We start from the raw sequence: 20,057 nt of genomic DNA, 5'->3' as shown, positions 1-20,057 counted from the left end.
TGAGACTCTGGCTTCACAGGTGGTGGCTTAATTGGCTGTGCCACAATGCTGGCACCAACTAAGCAAAATTCTTGATAGAAGTATCATGTGAGTCAGATCACAAGGATGTATGCTAAAGGTGTTCTGGAAAACTTACCACTAAATTGTACCAGCTCTTACGCTACGTTCCTGAAGACTCTGAGCTACCATGAGTGTTATTTTCATAGTTTGATTTTTCCAGGTTCTGAGACTGTCTGGATTAATCACACTCAAAGTTTTGAATGGAGAAAACAAATAGAATATAAAGAGCTAAAAAAGCAACCGTAAGTCTTTGAATCACAACATTCTTTACGCCCTCTCTTTTAAAGCAATTTTGTATCGTAGTAAGTCACGTGACACATTTTAAGCATTTTAAAGGGACCAGTTCAATTGTTTCAGCCCGTCATCAATGTTGTGCAAGCATCATCACTAATTCCAGAACCCCTCTGTTGCCCTAAAATAGCCCCTCTTTGAAAGGTGGCGCATACTTTGGGAGGGGCAACCCATGAAGTCTTGCACAACCATTTGCACACTTTCAAATAACTTTTTCATTCCAAGGGATAATAAAAACCTTAACTTACTAGAGACAGGAGTCACTTCAAATAAGAAGAGAAAATGTCACAATCAGTATCAATCGTCCACTATTTTGGGTTGTTGTGGTACCCACCTCCAGGATGGCCTCCAACAACCTCAGCCTCTGTGTCACACCGTGGGTAATTCCCTCCAAGATTGTATCAGGATCGGTCTATGTGATCAGTAGAATACTGCACTTCCGAGTTAGGTGATAAGGGACGGCATGGCTCTGAATCACCCTTTCTCTCAGACGGCTCCCTCTGGAGGAAGTGAGCCACCATATCATGAAGACACCCAAGCATCTCACGTAGCCAGGAACTCAAGCCCTCTACAACCAACAGCAAGGAACTACAGTGTCATTCCAACAATATTGTGAATGCATCATCTTGAAAGCTCACCTTCCAGCCCCAATTAAGCCTTCAAAGGATGGCAGCCTTGGCTGACACTTTGACCACAGGTTCACGAGAAACCCTGAGCCAGAGTTACCCAGCTAAGCTTTTCCTGGATTCTTGGCCCTTAGAAACTATGTGTGATAATAAAGATCTGTGGTTTTACACTGCCAAGTTTTAAGGTTGTTACAGTGTCATGGATAAGTTATACAGTGGTGGGACCTGTGCTGTGGTGCAGTGGGTTCAGCTGCCGCCTGCTGCGCCAGCATCTCATATGTGTGCCGGTTCAAGTGCTGACTGCTTTACTTGGGATCCAACTCCCTGCTAATGTGCTTGGGAAAGCAGCAGAAGATGGCCCCAGTGCTTGGGCCCATGTACCCACATGGGAGACCCGGAAGAAGCTCCTGGCTCCTGGTTTTGGCCTGGCCCAGCCCAGGCTGTTATGGCCATTTGGGGAATAAACCAGCAGATAGAAGATCTCTCCCTCTCTGCCTCTTCTTCTCCCTCTCTATAACTCTGCCTTTCAATTAAATAAATAAATCTTTTTTAGGAAAAAGTTATACAGGGGCATAAGGATGATAATTCAGCAAAGCCAGTAGCACGAGAAGAGGAAGTACCTCTGCCATATAGGGCAACTCCTTGAGGTCAGTTGGTATACAAAGTCTTTTATTGGCTCTCATCTAGAGCAAGTTCAACTGTAACTTCTTTTTATATAGTCCTTTCCCTGCCACCAGAATGCTCTCTTGAGACTTCCTTTTCTAATTAAGGCAGTCCCCAGTTAATTTCCTCTACCCTACAGAAGTCAATAGAGAGGGCTACCTAGTCTGATTCTCTGGGCCCCCTTCATGACCAGACACAGCGGACTGTGATGCAGAATCTGCACAGCGATGGGCTCAGAGAAGGTTGACACAGTACTTTCCAGAAGCGCCTTCCAATCTGCCTCTGTGTTTGCTTTCATTGGACTTTACTGAAAGAGGTAAAACAAAGGAAAACATAAATTGGATGCAAATAAAATGGAAAACCGACTTAAATATGTAGAGGATCGTGAGAGAGATATTTAAATCAGGTATTAAACCTTCATCACCCTCTACCCTTCTGGAAAAGAACTGGATTCACTCTCCTTCTCTACTTAAACCCTCTGTGCTTTGATTTGCTTCAACCACTCTACAATGTTTTCTCTTGGCACCAAAATATGTTTATAAAATCAAAACCCTCAGTCTGTTCAGATCTTGTTAAAACTTGTTATGCTTTGCTAACTCCTAGTAAAGTAAGCACATTTTTAGAGTTCAGGCCATAGATTTAAGCCACTTTCTATTTTATTTAAGAGAGACAGAGACAGATAAAAAGACTCCCCAAATACCCGCAATGACTGTGACTGAACCAGGCCAAAACCAAGAACCAGGAACTCAACGCATGGGTGGCATCCATGTGAGCGACAGGAACCCAATTACTTGAGCCGTCACTGCCTCCTCCCAGAGTATACATCAGCAGGAAGCTGGAGTCAGGAGCCAGAGTAAGGAATCAAACGCAGGACCCCTATATGGGATTCACGTGTCTTCACTGTTGTCTTTACTAGGCCAAATGCTTGCCCCTTACACTACTTTTGACCAGATATTTGTTTTACACCATCCATTTGTGTCGTCTGGCAATCTGGAGGTAGGATTAAATTTCTTTTTGCAGGGATGTGGACCTAAAATATATTTAATGATTCTGGGAACCAACTTTCTTAGACTTTCGGCAGCTTTTTGATGGCAACGGCGAGAACTTGCCAGGTGCTGTCCAATTACTACCAACAGCTGGGAGCCAAGGGAGCTCATACCCTGTCTCCTCACATGAATATAATGCAGACACATGTTGTTAATCGGGCATGAAGGGCAGACATCAGATCCAGGGACCTGTTGGCCTTTGAAGCAGCACCTACCACTCTGCCCCCAAAATAAATCAATATGTGGCTCTGGGGCTCTCAGTATCAGGTCTGGAGACAGAACAATGGTGTCTTCAAGACTGGCTCCTTTCTGTTTATCCTCTCTTGTTTCGGTTATAAATACAATTCCAGAAATAACAGATGTTAAAATTCATATCTATTTAGTTCAAGAGGAAAAATTTTAGACAAAGCTGAGGATCTAACTGGGTGGTGCCCAGTTACCCACACTCTTTTATACCCTGCCCTTCAGTCACAGAAACTGTGACTTGTAGCAAGGACGGTGGGAAGGCATGGCTTTGGTTGGGTTACGTTAAGTAGCACAGGTTTAGAGCTTCATGGGGGTGCGAATTTAGCCTTCCAGTTAAGACACCTACATCACATGTCAGAAGTACCTGAGTTCAATTCCTGACCCTGTCTCCTGACTCCTGGTTTCTGTCAATTCAGATCCCAGCAGGCAGCAGTAATAGAGGGCTCAAGTACTTAGGTTCCTGCCACCCATGTGGGAAATCTGTATTAAGTTCCTGGCTCCCAACTTTGGCCCAGCCCTGTCTCAGCTGTTGTGGGTATTTGAGGAGCAAACCAGCAGATGATAGCTCCATCTCTCTCTCTCTCTCTCTCTCTCTCTGTGTGTATGTGTGTGTGTGTGTATTTCTTTGCATATATGTCTCAGTCTCTCCTCTCTCTCTGTCCCTCAAATAAACAAATTTAAAGCATTTTTTGAAAAAAAGATTTACTTTCTTGAAGGTCAGCATTAGAGAGAGGGAGAGACAGAGACAGACAAAGACCTTCCATCTGCTGGCCCACTCTTCAGATGACCGTGACAGCTGGTGTTAGGCCAGGCTGAAGCCAGGAGCCAGGAGCCTCTTTCATGTCTCCCACATGGGTGGCTGGGGCCCAAACACATGGGCCGTCTTCTGCTGCTATCTTGGGCCATGAGCAGGGAGCTAGATTAAAATTGGAGGAGCTGGCACACAAACTGGCACCCGATGGGATGCTGGCTTCACAGATGGTGGCTTTACCCACTAGGCCACAGTGCCAGCCTCAATTTAAAACATTTTTTAAAGATTTTATTTATTTATTTGAGAGGTAGAGTTACAGACAGTGAGAGGGAGAGACAGAGAGAAAGGTCTTTCTTCGGTTGGTTCACTCCCCAAATGGCCGCCACGGCCGGTGCTGCGCCGATCCAAAGCCAGAAGCCAGGTGCTTCTTCCAAGTCTCCCATGTGGGTGCAGGGGCCCAAAGATTTGGGCCATCTCCTACTGCTTTCCCAGGCCATAGCAGAGAGCTGGATTGGACGAGCAGCAGCCGGGACTCGAACTGGCGCCCATATATATGGGATGCAAGCACCACAGGCCGAGGATTAACCTACTGTGCCATGGCGCCGGCCCAATTTAAAATATTTTTAAAAGAGCTTTACAGTGCTGCCTATTCATGAGATACGTTCCAGGGCTGTCAGTGGATGCCTAAATCCACAGAGAGTATTGAGTCTTCTATGTATTATCGCTTTCCTATACCTATGATAAAGTTTAAATAGATGAATTAGTCACAGCAAGGGGTTAGCAACAATAACTAATAAGAATAGAAAAGTCATCAGAGCATACTGGAATAAAAGTTATGTGAATGTTCTCTCAACTGCTGTGGTAATATACACAATATAGATATATTGGTTAAAGGAATGGTTCATGACCTCATTGTAACAGAATGAGGCTTCATTTAAAGCTTATGAATTGTTTATTTCTGGAATTTTTCCATTAATATTTTTGGACTGCAGTTGTCTGTGAGTAATAGAAACCACAGAAAGTGAAAATGCAGATAAAGGGGAACTACTATATAATTAAAGTCCCTAATTAGTAAAATTTAAATTTAGCAAATGGGAGATTATCTTGCTTGAGACTGATCTGTTCAGAGAGCCTGTTAAAAGAGCCAGACTCGCAACACAGAGACTGTCTTTACTCATGACTGCCTTGACAAAACCAGCCGCTCCTACTCCTACAGCTGAGGAAACGAACTCTGCCAACAACCTGCAGAAGCTTGCAAGCAGGTCCTTCCCCGGTCCAGCCTCCCAGTGAGAACACCGTCTGGCTGACCCTTTGAGTTCAGCCTGAGACCCTGAGCAGAGCCCCATCCAAGTGCCACCAAGACTTCTCATCCACAGAGACTGTTGTGTTGAGCTCCCAAGAGTGTGGCAATTTGTGGTTCACGGATAGGAAACCAATACAAGTCTTCACCTCATTCCTTTATCTCCTTCCCTGGAGGTGATCTTGGGAAATAATGCTCACCTTGTTGGGATCAAGGAAACACAAGTTAAAACAATGAGATACCAGCTCACACCCATCGAATTGACAAAATTCCAAAAGGCCTGACAATCCCAATAGTTTCATTAATAAGAAGCTCCATATACTAGAAGTGGGAATGAAATTGGCATAGCTATTTGGGAGAGAAATTGTGTAACACTGTGAGACCCAGTAACTTTACCTCTAACATTCATTTATATGGGTCTCCTACATAGGCTTTTTTTCCCCCAGATTTTATTTATTTATTTGAGAGGTAGCATTACAGACAGAAGGAGAGACAGAGAGAGAGGTCTTCCATCCACTGTTTCCACTCCCCAGATAGCCGCAACTGAGCCAATATGAAGCCAGGAACGAGGAGCCTCTTCTAGTCTCCCACGCGGGTAAAGAGCCCAAGCATTTGGACCACCTTCCACTGCTTTCCCAGGCCATAAGCAGAAAGGTGGATTGGAGGAGGAGCAGCCAGGACATGAACTGGTGCCCATATAGGATGCTGGAGCCATAGGCAGAGGCTTAGCCTACTATGCCACAGTGCTGGCCCCTCCTACATAGGCTTCAATATACGTTATCTGTTATATCATGAAGAAGATTGGGCTCCCAACCTCATGCAGGCATTTTAGCTCCAATGTCTCCTGTTGTTAACAAATTAATGTTAGTGGGTGATGGATTAGGGTGGATGTGTCATCCAATTATGGAATCCAGAGGTGTAGCCTTGGGGAAGTAAATGGACTGGATTGGGTTGCTGCAGTGGAGACCCATGATCAAATCATGATGACTTTATTTTTTTTTAATTTATTTGACTAGTAGAGTTACAGACAGTGAGAGAGAGAGAGAGACCAAGAGAAAGGTCTTCCTTCCGTTGGTTCACTCCCCAAATGGCTGCTATGGCCGGAGCTACACTGATCCGAAGCCAGGAGCCAGGTGCTTCCTCCTGGTCTCCCATGTGGGTGCAGGGCCCAAGGACCTGGGCCATCCTCCACTGCTTTCCCGGGCCTCAGCAGAGAGCTGGACTGGAATAAGAGGAGCAACCGGGACAGAATCTGGTGCCCCAACCAGGATTAGAACCTGGAGTGTCAGCGCCGCAGGTGGAGGATTAACCAAGTGAGCCATGGCACCAGCCCCATCATGATGACTTTATAAGGAAAGACCACATGGAGAGTCAAGGAAGTGTGCACTCTCTGTCTTTCTCAGCTTCCTGGCTTGCCATGTGATTGTCCCTCTACATATGTTCTGCTCTCGTCAGAGGCCAGACTAATGGAGCAGCCTGATCTTGCACTGTGAACCTCCAAAATTGTATGCCAAAATAAACCTTCTTCCTCTTTAAGAAATTCTTCTCAGCCATTTTATTTGTAGCAACAATGAGTAGTACATTATCCATAAATAATATTTGGTATTTGTTTGTGTTGAAGATTTTACATACACAGAACACTTGCGTAGCCTGATTTTGAAAAATGTAAATAAGAATTAACTCCTGACAATTTTGGAGCCTGAGAACCCAAAACCAAGGTACTAGTAGATTTAGTCTGATGAATTTAATTTAGTTTCAGATTTAGTTTCTGATCTGCTTTCTGGTTCACAGACGGTATCTCCTAACTATGTCCTCACATTTTGATACCAAGATTTGTATGTTGATGTATATAAATCATATAGATCATTCTTTAATTTAGCAAATATATATTATATATATATAATATGTATGTACACCACAATTTATACATTCCCTAAATCATACCAAAGTGAACACACTTGTCCTCATCTTTGGAACAGTTCCTTGAGGGTATGTACTTAGAAATGAAATTGTTAGTTCACATAGGTATTAGAAAATTTCTCTTTAAAATGACTGTGCCAATTTCTCTTACTTCTAGTACATAAAAGTTCTTAATACTTCAACATTTGAGTTTTTCAGGCATTTTAATTTTAGTCTACTTAGTAATTGTTAAATGGCATCTCACTCTTTTAATTTGCATTCCTCTTAGTTTTAGTGAGCATTATTTTATATATTTTTGGTCATTCTGATTCCACCTTTGTTAAATTGCTTGTTCATGTCTTTTGTCCAATTTCCTACAGGACAGTTATGATTTTCCTTGTTGCTTTTAAGATATGTTTTATATTCATTATGGGCTGGCGCCGCAGCTCACTAGGTTAATCCTCCACCTTGCGGCGCCCGCACACCGGGTTCTAGTCCCAATCGGGGTGCCAGATTCTGTCCCGGTTGCCCCTCTTCCAGGCCAGCTCTCTGCTGTGGCCAGGGAGTGCAGTGGAGGATGGCCCAAGTGCTTGGGCCCTACACCCCATGGGAGACCAGGAGAAGTACCTGGCTCCTGCTATCGAATCAGCGCGGTGCGCTGGCCACGGCGCGCCGGCCGCGGCGGCCATTGGAAGGTGAACCAACGGCAAAAAGGAAGACCTTTCTCTCTGTCTCTCTCTCACTGTCCACTCTACCTGTCAAAAAATATATATATTCATTATGAATCTGTCACCAGTTACAGGCATTGTCAATGTCTTGTTCTAGACAGTTCCTCTTAAGAATTGTAATGGGAGTGGCCATTTGACATAGTGATTAAGAGACTGCTCGGTTGCCCATATCCCATATCCCATATTGGAGTACCTGGGTTGGAGTCCTGGTTCTGCTTTAATTCTAGCTTCCTGCTAATGTGCACCCTGGCAGGCAGCATTGATGGCTCAAGTGGCCGGGTCCCTTCTACCCATATAGGAAACCCAGATTGAGCTTCTAACTCCTGGCTTCAGCTTGGCTCAGCCATGGCTGGTCAGACTTTTAGAGAGTGAATCAGTACATGAAAGATCTCTTTCTTTCTCTCTGCCTCTCAAGTAAATATAGTAACTAATAAAAATATATATATACCAGTGTCACACTTTGATATTCTCAACTGCAAAAATGTGGCTTACACCATCTAACTCACAAATGAAATCTAGTAAAAGCACTGTGGCTAAGAGAATTGGCTCTGGAGTTGAGCAGAGGTTTTATTGAATCCCAGCATTACCATTTGCCAGCTCTCTGGTCTTGGACCACTGCTTTAAGCTCTGTAAGCCTCAATTTTCTTATTGGTAGAGATCATATTACTTGCTTTAGAGAGTGAGAGGAATAAAGCCCTAGCTACCTAATACTTGTCACATACTACGCCTTCCAAGCAATGGTAGATGCTATTATTGCTGTCAAAATAAGAGGTATACACAAGTAACAAATATGAAACAGAATATGATAGTTTCTCTATAAGAAAAGTAACAGTTTACTGCTGACAGACTGTCAGGTAAGAGCAGGTAAAGCAGAAATTAGGACTTCCCAGGGATACATGGGGTGTCAGGGAAAGGTTCCCTGGGGAAATGCGTTTAAAGACACCTGGAAAGAAGGATGGATAAGAAATAAATAGAACTGGAGGGGACGAAGATGTTTGCAAATGAAACAAGAAACATACAGAGATATTAAGCAAAACAAACAAAAACAAAAAAACCCTAATGTTCCAGCTGTGCCAAAGTGTGGGTTCATGTGAGAGGAAGCTGGTAGACCAGCTGGAAAGAAAGGTTAAACCCCAATCATGATTTATGGAAGTTCTTGAATGGCTTAGGACTTTGAAGTCAGGCAATGATAGAAGAACATTTAATCTTCGAAAATATCAAAGTACATTTTGCACTAATTGATGTCCCACAGCCTAAAAAGGATCCTCTCCGTGTAACTGCAGAATGTTTTTGGCTGTGGGATAACATTCATCACACAGGATCATGAAGGACTTACCCAGAGAGGGGAGTAGGGCGACCTGGAGAACTGTGCACATCACAAATGAGAAAGAACCCAGCAGAGAAGTCAGGGAAACCCAGCGCGAGAGCCCTGGCACTATGGAATCCAGCTGGAAGCCGCTCCATTATGCCCATGTAGAAATTAACAAGATGTGTTGTCGTCAAATTCTTCCATTCAGATAGAATCAGATACGGTTGTTGATACGACCCAGGAAAAGCAAGGAAGTACACAAGCTTCCCTCACAGGCATTCCTTATGGGTCCAGAGAACTGTTCTAACCACATTGAAACATGTCTGGTTGAAATATATTTGCTTCAGAAGATTTTGTTTGGGACAGAATGTGTATCATTTGTTTCCTATCTAAATCATAAATACTCTTTTTTTTTTTTTACTTCTTTCATCTATTTGTTTATTTGCAAGGCAGAGAGAGTTCCCATCTGTTCATTCATATCTCAGATGCCCCAGGTCTTCCACATGGGTGGTAGTGGTAGGAAGCCAGTTATTTGAGGACCTGCATTAGCTGGAAGTTAGACTCAAGACCCGGAACCAGGTGTCAAGGCCAGGTACCCTGGTGTGGGAGATGGGTCTCTTAGCCAGGGTTAGACTCAATGCCCGCCCCGCTACACTACTTTTTAACATGGAACTTGGTTGTTCAAAATCACATCTTTATTTCAAGTATTTTAACTAAGATTTTTTTTTCCAGTTTAAAACTAGACAATTGAATATCTTCAGTGCTAAGATGAAATGAAGTATGAAGCCATGAGGAGGTAGAGGGTCAAGCATGTCATTAAGTGAAAGAAGCCAGTCAGTCTGAGAAGTCTATATCCTGCATGATTCCGACTACGCAGCATTCCTGAAAGAGGCCAACAACGGAAAGAGTGAAAAGATCAGCAGATGTCGAGGGTTAGGGAGGGAGGGGGAGATGAACAGGTGGAGCTCATTTTTAAGGCAGTGAAACTCTTCTGGGTGGTGTTATGAATATCACGGTACTTACGTGTCAGGACAGACAGCACCAAGAGTGACACAATGGTCACATGACCATTAACTTTCAAAGATGCTGAGGTCTTACTGCTTTCTTAGCAACTGAACATTCCAGAACTTATTTGACAGCAAAACTCTATCCATCCAGATTATGAGTCTGAGGTTAGAACTGTTCTTTTCTAATCACATTCTAGGCTTCAGCATGGTGAATTTTTTTTTTCAGCCAGAAAATGGTGAGCAATTCTGTTAGCAAAACCAGAAGTGAATCATACTAAAAAAATTTCCATCTCTTGTTCTCCATCCTGCCCAATTTATAAAAACAACCCAAAGACATTTCCAAAAGACAACTAGAGAGTATTCACTGTAAGTTACCAAATTGATGTCCTTCTGGGTCTAGAAGCCTGTGGTGGTGTTACTTTCCCAGTGGGCCGAGAGAGAGCTGGACCAATCTTGGTGGGACCAGAACATTTCCCTCATTCCTAAGCACATTTTGTAGCATCTAGGAAGAAGGAAGTAAATAGCAGGTGTGTTACCCATTGTTTATTTATTTTTGAGAGCCATGTCTTCAACATGTCAATCTTCCTTCTCATCTCAATTTAATTGTTAGAAAATATGAGGCTTTTAAAAAAGATTTGTTTTATTTATTTGAAAGAGTTACAGAGAGAGGTAGAGACAGAGACAGAGAGAGAGAGAGAGATATCTTCCATCTGCTGGTTCACTCCCCAAACGGCTACAACGGCCAGAATTGAGCCAATCTGAAGCCAGGAGCCAGGAGATTCTTCCGGTGCTACCAAGTGGGTTCAGGGGCCAAAGGACTTGGGCCATCCTCCACTGCTTTCCCAGGTGCATTAGCAGGGAGCTGGATCAGAAGTGGAGCAGCCAGGACACAAACCAGAGCCCACATGGGATGCCTGCGCTGCAGGCCAGGGCCTTAACCCCCTGTACCATAGTACTGGCCCCCAAAACATGAGTTTTTGAAACAAAGTTACCATAATAAAAATTTCATTACCTTTAAAACAACAGTAATTAATTAATCAGAACACTTTTTCCTTGTATAAATCAGAAACAAATTTTAAAAGTATAGCACTGAGGCTAGGTTTTTATTAAAAGACTTTATTTTGTTTCTGAAATTCTTATTTATTTTCATTTATTTGAAAGGTAGAGGTACAGAGACAGAGTTATCTTCCATCCATGGCTTCACTCCCAGATGCCTACAACAGCCAGGGCTCGGCCAGGACAAACCAGGAGCCTGGGACTCAGTCAAGGTCACCCACATGAGTGGCAGGGACCCCAGCACTTGGGCTATCACCTGCTGAACTCGACCACAATTATGTGCACTAGCAGGAAGCTGGATCGGAAGTGGAGGTGGGACACAAGCCTAGGCACTCCAATAGCGGATGTGGGTATCCCAAGCAGCAGCTTAATCACTGTGCCAAATGCCAATCCAAGACTTCATTTTCTTAGAGCAGTGTTAGGTTCATACTGAGACTGAAAGAAAGATACAAAGCTCTCCATGAACCCCTCTTCCCACACACAAGCCTTTCCTAGCATAAACATCCCCCACTTAAATATAGCTTGTCACAATTGATGAGCCCACATTGACAAGCATTATAATCCCAAATCCATAGATTATGTTCGGGTTCACTCTTAGGATGTTGCACATCCTGAGGGTTTTGCCACCGATCCACCATTAAAATACCACACAGAAGAGTTCCACTGCATGAAAATTGTGCTCTGTCTACTCATAATCTCTCTTCCCGCCACAACCATTGGCAACTAATGATCCTTTAGTTATTCACCTATGGAAGGACATCTTGGTTCAAGTTTGGGCAATTCTGAACAAAGCTGCTATAAATCCATGTTGGGTTTTTGTAGACATTGTTAAGTTTTCAACTCCTTGGATAAATACTTAGGAGCACATTTGCTGGATCTTACGATAAGAGTGTGTTTAGCTTTGTGAGACGGTGCCAACCTGTCTTCCAACGTGCCTGTGCCATTTTGCATGCCTACCAGCCCTGAATGAGAATTCCTGCTGCTCTATATCCTTGCCAGCATTCGAAGGTGTCACAGTGCTCTGGATTTTGCTTATTCTAATAGATGTGTGGAGTAGTGATAGCCAGCTTTTAATTCTTCATCCCCAAAGACTCTTCAGTATGTTTTTTAATTAAAAACTGTCATCCTTATTTTATAAAACAGAGAAATGAGCCTCTGAGAAGTTAAACTTGACTTCTAATAGTAAAGATGTGAGACTAAAGAGAGATATGTCTTATGAATCATTATTATCTGTATTTGTTATCTGTCAAATCTTGATTCACAAATGACACTTGAAATGCTATTTTTCATAAAGAGTTTCTATATTTGTTAATGAATTAAGTGAGGCAATTTAAAAATTTTTCTGTCTATTTGCTATAATTTCCCCCAAGTAACTAACTGCTCCAGATGGCATGTTAGAGACCAGAACACAGGATATTAAATGTTTTTAGATCATAATACCATCTCTAATAATACTTTCTTCTCAATAACATGGCCAATCTTTTTCTTCCTAATACCATCTAATTAACCAAGATGAGAGCTGCCAGTAGGAAAATTCCTGTTTTCCCTTTTGAATTAGGGCTCTTTTTAGATAACTTTGGCACCTGCAAAACTTGGGCAGAAACACATCCCACACTAGTGAGCAATTTGGTCTTGTTGGTAAATAAAACATACATATGTCTAATCCATTCATTTAAATTAAACACCAGTTACATTCCAGGCACATTTAAAGGCATTGTCTTGGGCAGGGTGGCTTCACAAACTGTGTCTCGGATCTTTTACACATACTTCCAGGTGGTGCAAAGTAAGCACTTGGGCCTAAGTCCTTTCCTCTTTTGCTTTGTTTTGTTTTGTTTTCTTCCTTTGATCCAAGTCCTAAGAATTCAATGGAGCACCAGACCTTGTTTACAAAGTAATTCTCCACTCAACACTTGTTACATACGCTTGCCCGTGTTGTCATCTTCTGGGCCACGTGCAAATGGTGGCTGTCCCACCACGGTCAGCACTGCAGAAAGTCTTCCTGGAATCTCAGACCCAAACTCCCTTCATGCTTCCTCCTGTTTCCATAAAACCCGACGCTGTGAACACTATGCCATTATAACACGCGAGAGAGGCTCTCGTTTGCTGAGCCTGCTCGGCACAGAGGGAAATGGAAACCAGCAGCTACCCCTGGGTCTCCCATCCTTGGCCACCAGGGGCACACTCGGTGCTGGCAGAGGGAGCCGGTGACAGATGGGATGTTAACAAGCACTGTTGGAACACGACTTGGCCGTGTTCAGGCTCTGTTTCCAATTTCTTGGCTGCTTATTTTGGTGGAAGTCGACGGAAATGAGTTGGGTTGGAAAACGTCATATGAACAAGCAAGGTACGTGTGGCAGCAGCTTACTCTGATCAAGGGATAAGATCCTTGAGAGACCTCCCTCCCCTCACTCTGTAGGGGCTCAAACACCACAATTAAATCTCAAATGTGGTTTAAATACAGTCCAGCCAAAAATAAGTAAATAAATAAACAATACGGTTTGGATTTAAAAATACTGACTTTTGTTTTGTTTGGATAAAAATGGTCTGTCTCTCTGATCACCGCCTCGCTCCCTGCCTACCCGCTAAGATGGGTACTTGGTATAGAAGGTGGCAAGGGGTGGCCACACCATCTCTTGCATTTGGGGGGAAGGAGGCCTCTGGTCTTGGGACGGATGTGGAGCCTGCTCGGCCAACCTCTGCCGGCCTCGGGGGCAATGTCACTCCACACGTGGGACATGCGCTTGGAGTGGAAGAACCCCGGGGTCATTGCGGGGCTGGCGTTGAGGGGAATACTTCCAGGAGTAAAACCCGCAGTGCGGGATCTAGGCGAAAGGGGCCGCGGGAACACAGGCAGCGAGTCAGAACCAGAGGGCGCCCTTGAGCCTGTGCAACTTGGTACTCAAAGGAGCATTTCTCTGCCTGACCGCGATGGACTGTTCCCTGTTTGGCGTGTGGCTGCCTAAGCAGGTGTTCTTCCCTGGAGGAAGCAATAAGACGGGGCTCCTGACCTCAGCTTGTACAACAGATTCCAGAAGAAACAGTCAGGGAATCAGCAAGTGGCCATCTCACTCTCCAGTCTCTCTCTCTCTCTCTCTCTCTCTCTCTCTCTCTCTCTCCCCTCCCCCCATTCCGCTACATAATTGTTATGTGGCTATAGCAGCACAGGCCCCTCCCCTATCTTCCTGCTCTGTCACCTACAGAAAACTCTATAGTTAATTAATCCCTCTCCACTAAAGAACAAGATAGATGACTTCAGCTAATCCTTCCCTGTGACAAAAGCATCGCCTGAAAGACTTTGGCTTCATTTAAATTAGCCTTGTACCGTTTTTGTAAGTTCTAAATGTTTTGCCATTTGAGTATATAGTTTCAATGAAATCATAGTTTGCATGATGGAAACAACGTTGTCTGTCGTTTTATTGTTACTGTTGGCATTAATTTTGTTCTGTGGTCTTTTGCAGAAATTTCATTTCCCTTCCCCAGGCAGATGGGTGCCTTGAGTTATCAGGGCTACAGCTTAGGAAAGTCAGAAATGATAATAAAAAAAATCACATACCAACCACATGCCAATTATTTCTGGCATGATACTTACACTGTCCCAAATCTTCACAGAAATTTATAAAAATAAGTGTAGCCTTTGACACTATTCTGTAGATGATGACACTATACTTAAACAGATGTCAACCTGTATCTGATTGGCTACAAAACCCACCTTCTTTCCTGCTTCTGGGAGAAATCTGGAAGTTTCGATGCTGATGAACAGCTGAGAGCAGCAGTCAGAGAGGAGCCATGTAGACACGCCAGTCACCCATGGATTCTTGAATATCAGAGAACAGAGCAGAGACAAGTGTGGTTGCTATGCCAGAGTGAGCTTGGGTCCCCAATCAGACAGTCAAGAAAATACGAGACAAGAAGCTCCCCCAAGAAATGAGAAGAGAAGAAACTCCATGGGGTCATCTGTTTACTAATAAAGACACAATCAGTAGAAGACTTCACTACAATGGAGGGTGCCTGAGCCACATTCTCTGCATTCTTGATGTCATCTGGGGAGCTCATTAAGCATTCTATAATCCGAGGAGCAGGAGGAGAGCAATTTGTGTCGTTTTGACTTCCGAATCCCATGCCTTCTACCAACGCTCCAGGACTTGGATGGATGTCACATCGTTTGAGTTCAAAGTATAGCTTATGAGTGATTATCTAGATATCACACAATTCTACCCTGCTACCTTGAAGCTATTGAATACTTTGCCATGTTTTCAGTTGCAGAATTTACTCCATTACATTTCCTGTTATTTTCATTTGATTGTACAAAGAATGGTGATGAACTAGTCTGCAAAAAGAAGCGAGAGCTCCTGCCTCCAGCAGGGTAAGGAGACGTGTGTGTGTGTGTGTGTGTGTGTGTGTATGTGTGTGTGTTTGTGTGTCCTCACAGAGGTGGGAGGGGTGACAGCCTGAAGAGAATATGAAAGACCCGTGAAGGAGGGGGCCTCTTGTGGTGTGTCAGAGCCCAGGCTGCAGGAGGAGGGTGCCCGGGGAGGCAGAGCCCTGAGAACATCTGGGAGGGGTCCATGAGGGAAGCAGAGGTGGCAAACCAACCTTTCGTGTTGGAGTCCACAGTGTCGAGGAAAATGTCCCCATGGTGGGGGGAGGGGCGCAATCAGATTAGTTACATGTTGGGAAATTGACTAAATAAGTCAGGAGATGATGGGTGGTGGGAGGGGGGAGGAAATGCAAAGGACCCAGTGCTAGTGGGTTGCCATAGGTAATAGCAAGATAAACACCAGGTTGTTCGGTAGCCAATCCCTCCACGCCTGGTTCCAGGGCGACCCTCAGGTACCAAAATCCATGGATGCTCAGGTTCCTGATCAAGGTAAGAAAAGGTGGAGTTCTTGCAATGCCCTACTCACATTCTCCTACGTGCTTCAGATCATCGCTGGGTTGCTTGTAATATCTGATATGATATAAATGCTATGCTATGCAAATGGTTGTGATACTGTGTTGTTTTGGAGCCAAAGACAAGAAAAAGTTTGTGCCTGCTCAGTATGGAGGAGCCACATAGCACGTGAACCACATCCAATCCAGGATCGTGCATACGCTGCCACGTCTCTTTAAATTGGAGCAGCTCCTCAGACCTTCCTTGTCCCACAGCTGTTTCGTAAAATCGTCCCCCAGCCAGGTGTGCGGCCTCTCTCTGGATTATTTTTCCTCCATCCAGTCCCCTGCTTCAGTGCCAGTTGTCCTGTGTGTGATAACATATTGCTACTTTTCCGACTCCTTGAGTTCAACCAAATTCCAGAAGTAGACACGTGTGTTGAAGGATGGATTGTTCATCACATAATTTTCTATTTTAAAAATAGTTACTACACTATGGATCAACTCCTGAAGAATTACAATAGTTTGGGATTATATGACGACAATGAGTGGACTAATTGAGAGGAACTAATTCATAATCTGACTAAACAATTGTAAATAAATAACTGTGCAACAAAATATACAAGTCATATACTACCTGCCACATCCACAGTGTGAATATGGCATTAATTACCAACTGTTTATTTCTTTTTTTGAAAGATTTATTTGTTTATTTGAAAGTCAGAGTTACACAGAGAGAAGGAGAGGCAAAGAGAGAGAGAGGTGTTCCATCCGCTGGTTCATTCCCCAGTTGGCCGGAGCTGCGCTGATCCGAAGCCAGGAGCCAGGAGCTTCTTCCAAGTCTCCCATGCAGATGCAGGGGCCCAAGGACTTGGGGCATCCTCTACTGCTTTCCCACTCCATAACAGAGCTGGATCGGAAGTAGAGCAGCCGGGTCTCTAACTGGTTCCCATATAGGATGCTGGCACTGCAGGTGGTGGCTTTACCCACTATGCCACAGTGCTGGCCCCCTGCTTATTTCTAAAACACTCCTGGAGGTGGTTTTCGGGCATGGTAGTGAAGTTTCCAGTTAGAATGTCCACATTCTACATAGCAGTTCCTGGATTTGACCCAGCTCAGGCCCCTGACCCCAGCTTCCTGTTAGTGCGGTCCCTGGGAGGCAGTGTTTATGGACCAAGGAGCTGCGCTCTTGTAGGTCCTGTGGGACACCTAGATTGAGCTCCCAACTCCCTGTATCAGCTCCTCGCTTTGCCCGCAGGCTGGCTTTGGGCTGTTGCAGGAATTTGGGGTATAAACTAACATGGTGGCTCCCTCTGTGTGTCAATCTCTGTTTCTCTGCCTCTCAAATAATTAAGACGGACCTGTTTCTGTTCTGCAATGGGTCTTCCCTCACTGTGTTGGCTCAGTGTTAAGTTCTCACACTGGTTTCTTCCTGCTAACAGAATGCTGTGGTACCAAGAAGAGACTTGTGAGTAGAGAAAGTGAGAGAGTAAAGAACTAACAGTAAGAGAATGGTGAAACCACCCGAGAGCGAGGGATTATTAGGGGCACCTAGTATCAGGGATAAAACAAAGAAAGAGGTGGGAGAGAAAGCAAGGGTAGGAGAATTGTGCTAAATATAGGAGGAAATCCACATGAAACACACAGGAATATAACACGCTAATTACCTAACAAAACCTTCATCTCACTGAGCAGTAATAAAACCTCAGGATTCCCACGCTATTCTCTTCCCTGACAGTAACTCTGAACATGGCAATGTTAGGAATATGTGTCCAGCGTCAAGACTGACCCTCATCCTGGGTATGCAGTATGCACGGAAACCCTAAGCAATGTTAATGCACATACCTTTCTACTAAAACAAATTTGTTTTTAAACATTTTTAAAAAACAAGTGTCTAATTAACATTACTTCTGAACTTTTAAAAATACTTAAGAAAATGATATTTTGTTTTAATCCTTTTTCAGATAGTAGTAGCTGGGCTTGTTTGATTTTGATTACTGGGCATGTGCTGCCCCCTGGTGGTCTCTGATTGCCCAAATCTTTAGGCGAATGAGTTTGGTATTTTCTGCTGCCTGCTGGACATTATACCGGACATTACACTGCAATCTCCCTCATCTTCTCGTTCTCGACATTCCTGCTCCTGCCACTATTCCCAGCTCTTGGCATCACACCTGACATAACACAGGATCTAGTACGAATACCTATTCATCAATAACTGCTAGTTGGATGAATGAATGATGTTTGTCACTCAGAGTAGAAAATGTGATGGCATTTTAAATTCTCTTTACTCCTCCATCCAATGGCCAAAGTTCTTTACCCACTGTCACCCCCTCTGTTCAAATCTTTATCCCTTCACGTCTGGACTTTTTCTCACTTAGACGTCTTTCCTTCCTGCTGAAATCTCACCTCTTCTCTGTGCCAGTGTCACACTTTTCTTGAATGTATGTAGCCCTTGCTTCATGTAAAACCATTGTGTGAGTATGGTGGCTGAATGGATGAGGATCAGAGTCAGCAGACACAGGTCTGGACTGCAGCTTTGTCACTGACCAACCGGGAGCACTAGGTACATTAGTATCTTCATCTATAGAGTGGGGGTAGTAACCATTCACTCCTGGGTGTAAGTGTACATTCATGAAGTCTAGGAGAGTAGGAATGTTACTTTAAAGACTTTCTATTCAAATCATTGCTGAAGACAGAGTAAATTGTAAGGATAGAATTGCTCTAATGGTTAGAACACATTTTTGGGGGGAAGGCAGAGTTACAGAGAAAGGAGAGAGAGAGGGAGAGAGAGAGAGAGAGAGAGAGGTTTTCCATCTGCCAGCTCACTCCCCAGATGGCTGCAATGGCCAGGTCCTGGGCTACACTAAAACCAGGATCCCAGAACCCCATCCGGGTCTCCCATGTGGGTGGCAGGGGCCCAAGCACCTGGGCCATCTTCTGCTTCATTTCCAGGACTGTTGGCAGGGAGCTAGAAAGAAAATGGAGCAGCTGAGACTCAAACCAGCACTCACATGGGATATAGGCATCTCAGGCCACAGAATGACCTGCTGAGCCACAACACTGGCCACACTGGCCCCAGACATCCTCTTGACCTGTCTTTTGGGTGTGAAAGTAAGACTACTTTCTTCATCCTCCTGCTCAGAAGTCTGGATCACAGGAAAGAACTGAATTCAAACAGCTGACTTTCTGTTTAGTGAAATCCAGATATCTACAGCCAGTTGAGGAAAGAGGACAAAAGTTGAGATGCCTGAAATTTGTGGAGAAGTAGAGGGAAGGGGTTTTTAGAGTGAAAAGAAGTGTTTGGATTAAAAAAAAATCAGTCTTGTCTTCTATTCTGTTCTGTATTTATGCCCCTCATTTCCTCTTTTAGAAGTTTGTGGCAGGTTGGCACTGTGAGTAGTGGGTAAAGCCGCTGCCTGCAGTGCCAGCATCCCATATGGGTGCTGGTTCAAGTCCCGGCTGCTTCACTTCTGATCCAGCTCTTGGCCTGGGAAAGCAGTAGAAGACACTCCAAGTTCTGAGGCCCCTGCACCCATGTGGGAGACCCGGAAGAAGCTCCTGCCTCCTGGCTTTGGATCGGCACAGCTCCGGCCATTGCAGCCATCTGGGGAGTGAACCAGCAGATGGAAGACCTCTCTCTCTCTCTCTCTGCCTTTGCCTCTCTGTAACTCTACCTTTCAAATAAAATAAATAAATCTTAAAAAAAAAGCTTGTGGCAACAATGAATATCTGAGTGACATCTACGGGATTGAAGAAGCAGAAAAAGGTTTTGTGGGCGAATGCTAACCAGGTCCCTAATGAGCTGTTATCATTGCCATTTGTTCAGGAGCAGATCCGGCAGGTAGACCTTCAGTGATACCTCAACGTGGTGAAATGAATTTCTGCTTCTCTCTGGGCCCGCTGGTATTTCATCTTCATGTGGGTTCTGAGACAAGGGAATACTGAGCTCAGGAGCCACAGCTAGTTCTTCCACACACGCCCCACACCCAGAACCTTGCATCTTGTACATATGAAACTGACAATGTCTTTTGATTGAGCTGTCCAGATGCGTGGCACTAACTTTTCATGCATACGTTTTTCTTAGATGGACAGGGCTAAGTGGGAGGATTTAACCTTTTAGTCAGTCTCCTCCAGATCTCAGCTCTCCCTCCCCTTGCCAAACCTTTGAAGAGGGGTTTCCCTCTTTCAGAAAAGGAGACGATTTTT

General features: G+C 44.2%; 1 long non-coding RNA gene across 3 annotated transcripts in view; it reads right to left on the bottom strand.

The window, feature by feature from the left end:
* Window positions 1–14,923, bottom strand: part of LOC103352203 (uncharacterized) — a 37,302-nt gene extending 22,379 nt beyond the window's left edge. The window contains exons 1-4 of one of the 3 annotated variants that reach the window (XR_011386333.1): window positions 14,692–14,923; window positions 10,302–10,428; window positions 9,943–10,172; window positions 1,800–1,947 (exon numbers count right to left, since the gene is read on the bottom strand). This is a non-coding gene — a long non-coding RNA (uncharacterized lncRNA). Of the gene's footprint in view, window positions 1–1,799; window positions 1,948–1,991; window positions 9,802–9,942; window positions 10,173–10,301; window positions 10,429–13,990; window positions 14,058–14,691 lie in introns of those variants that run through there. The other 2 variants (XR_007914058.2, XR_007914059.2) reach the window with 2 other exon arrangements.
* Window positions 14,924–20,057: the final 5,134 nt, after the last annotated feature.

The sequence above is a fragment of the Oryctolagus cuniculus genome, chromosome 2 (genome assembly GCF_964237555.1).
Source record: "Oryctolagus cuniculus chromosome 2, mOryCun1.1, whole genome shotgun sequence".
Classification (NCBI taxonomy): Eukaryota; Metazoa; Chordata; class Mammalia; order Lagomorpha; family Leporidae; genus Oryctolagus; species Oryctolagus cuniculus.
The sequence above is the reverse complement of the archived record's forward strand: the minus strand, read 5'-3'. Positions and strand labels throughout refer to the sequence as shown.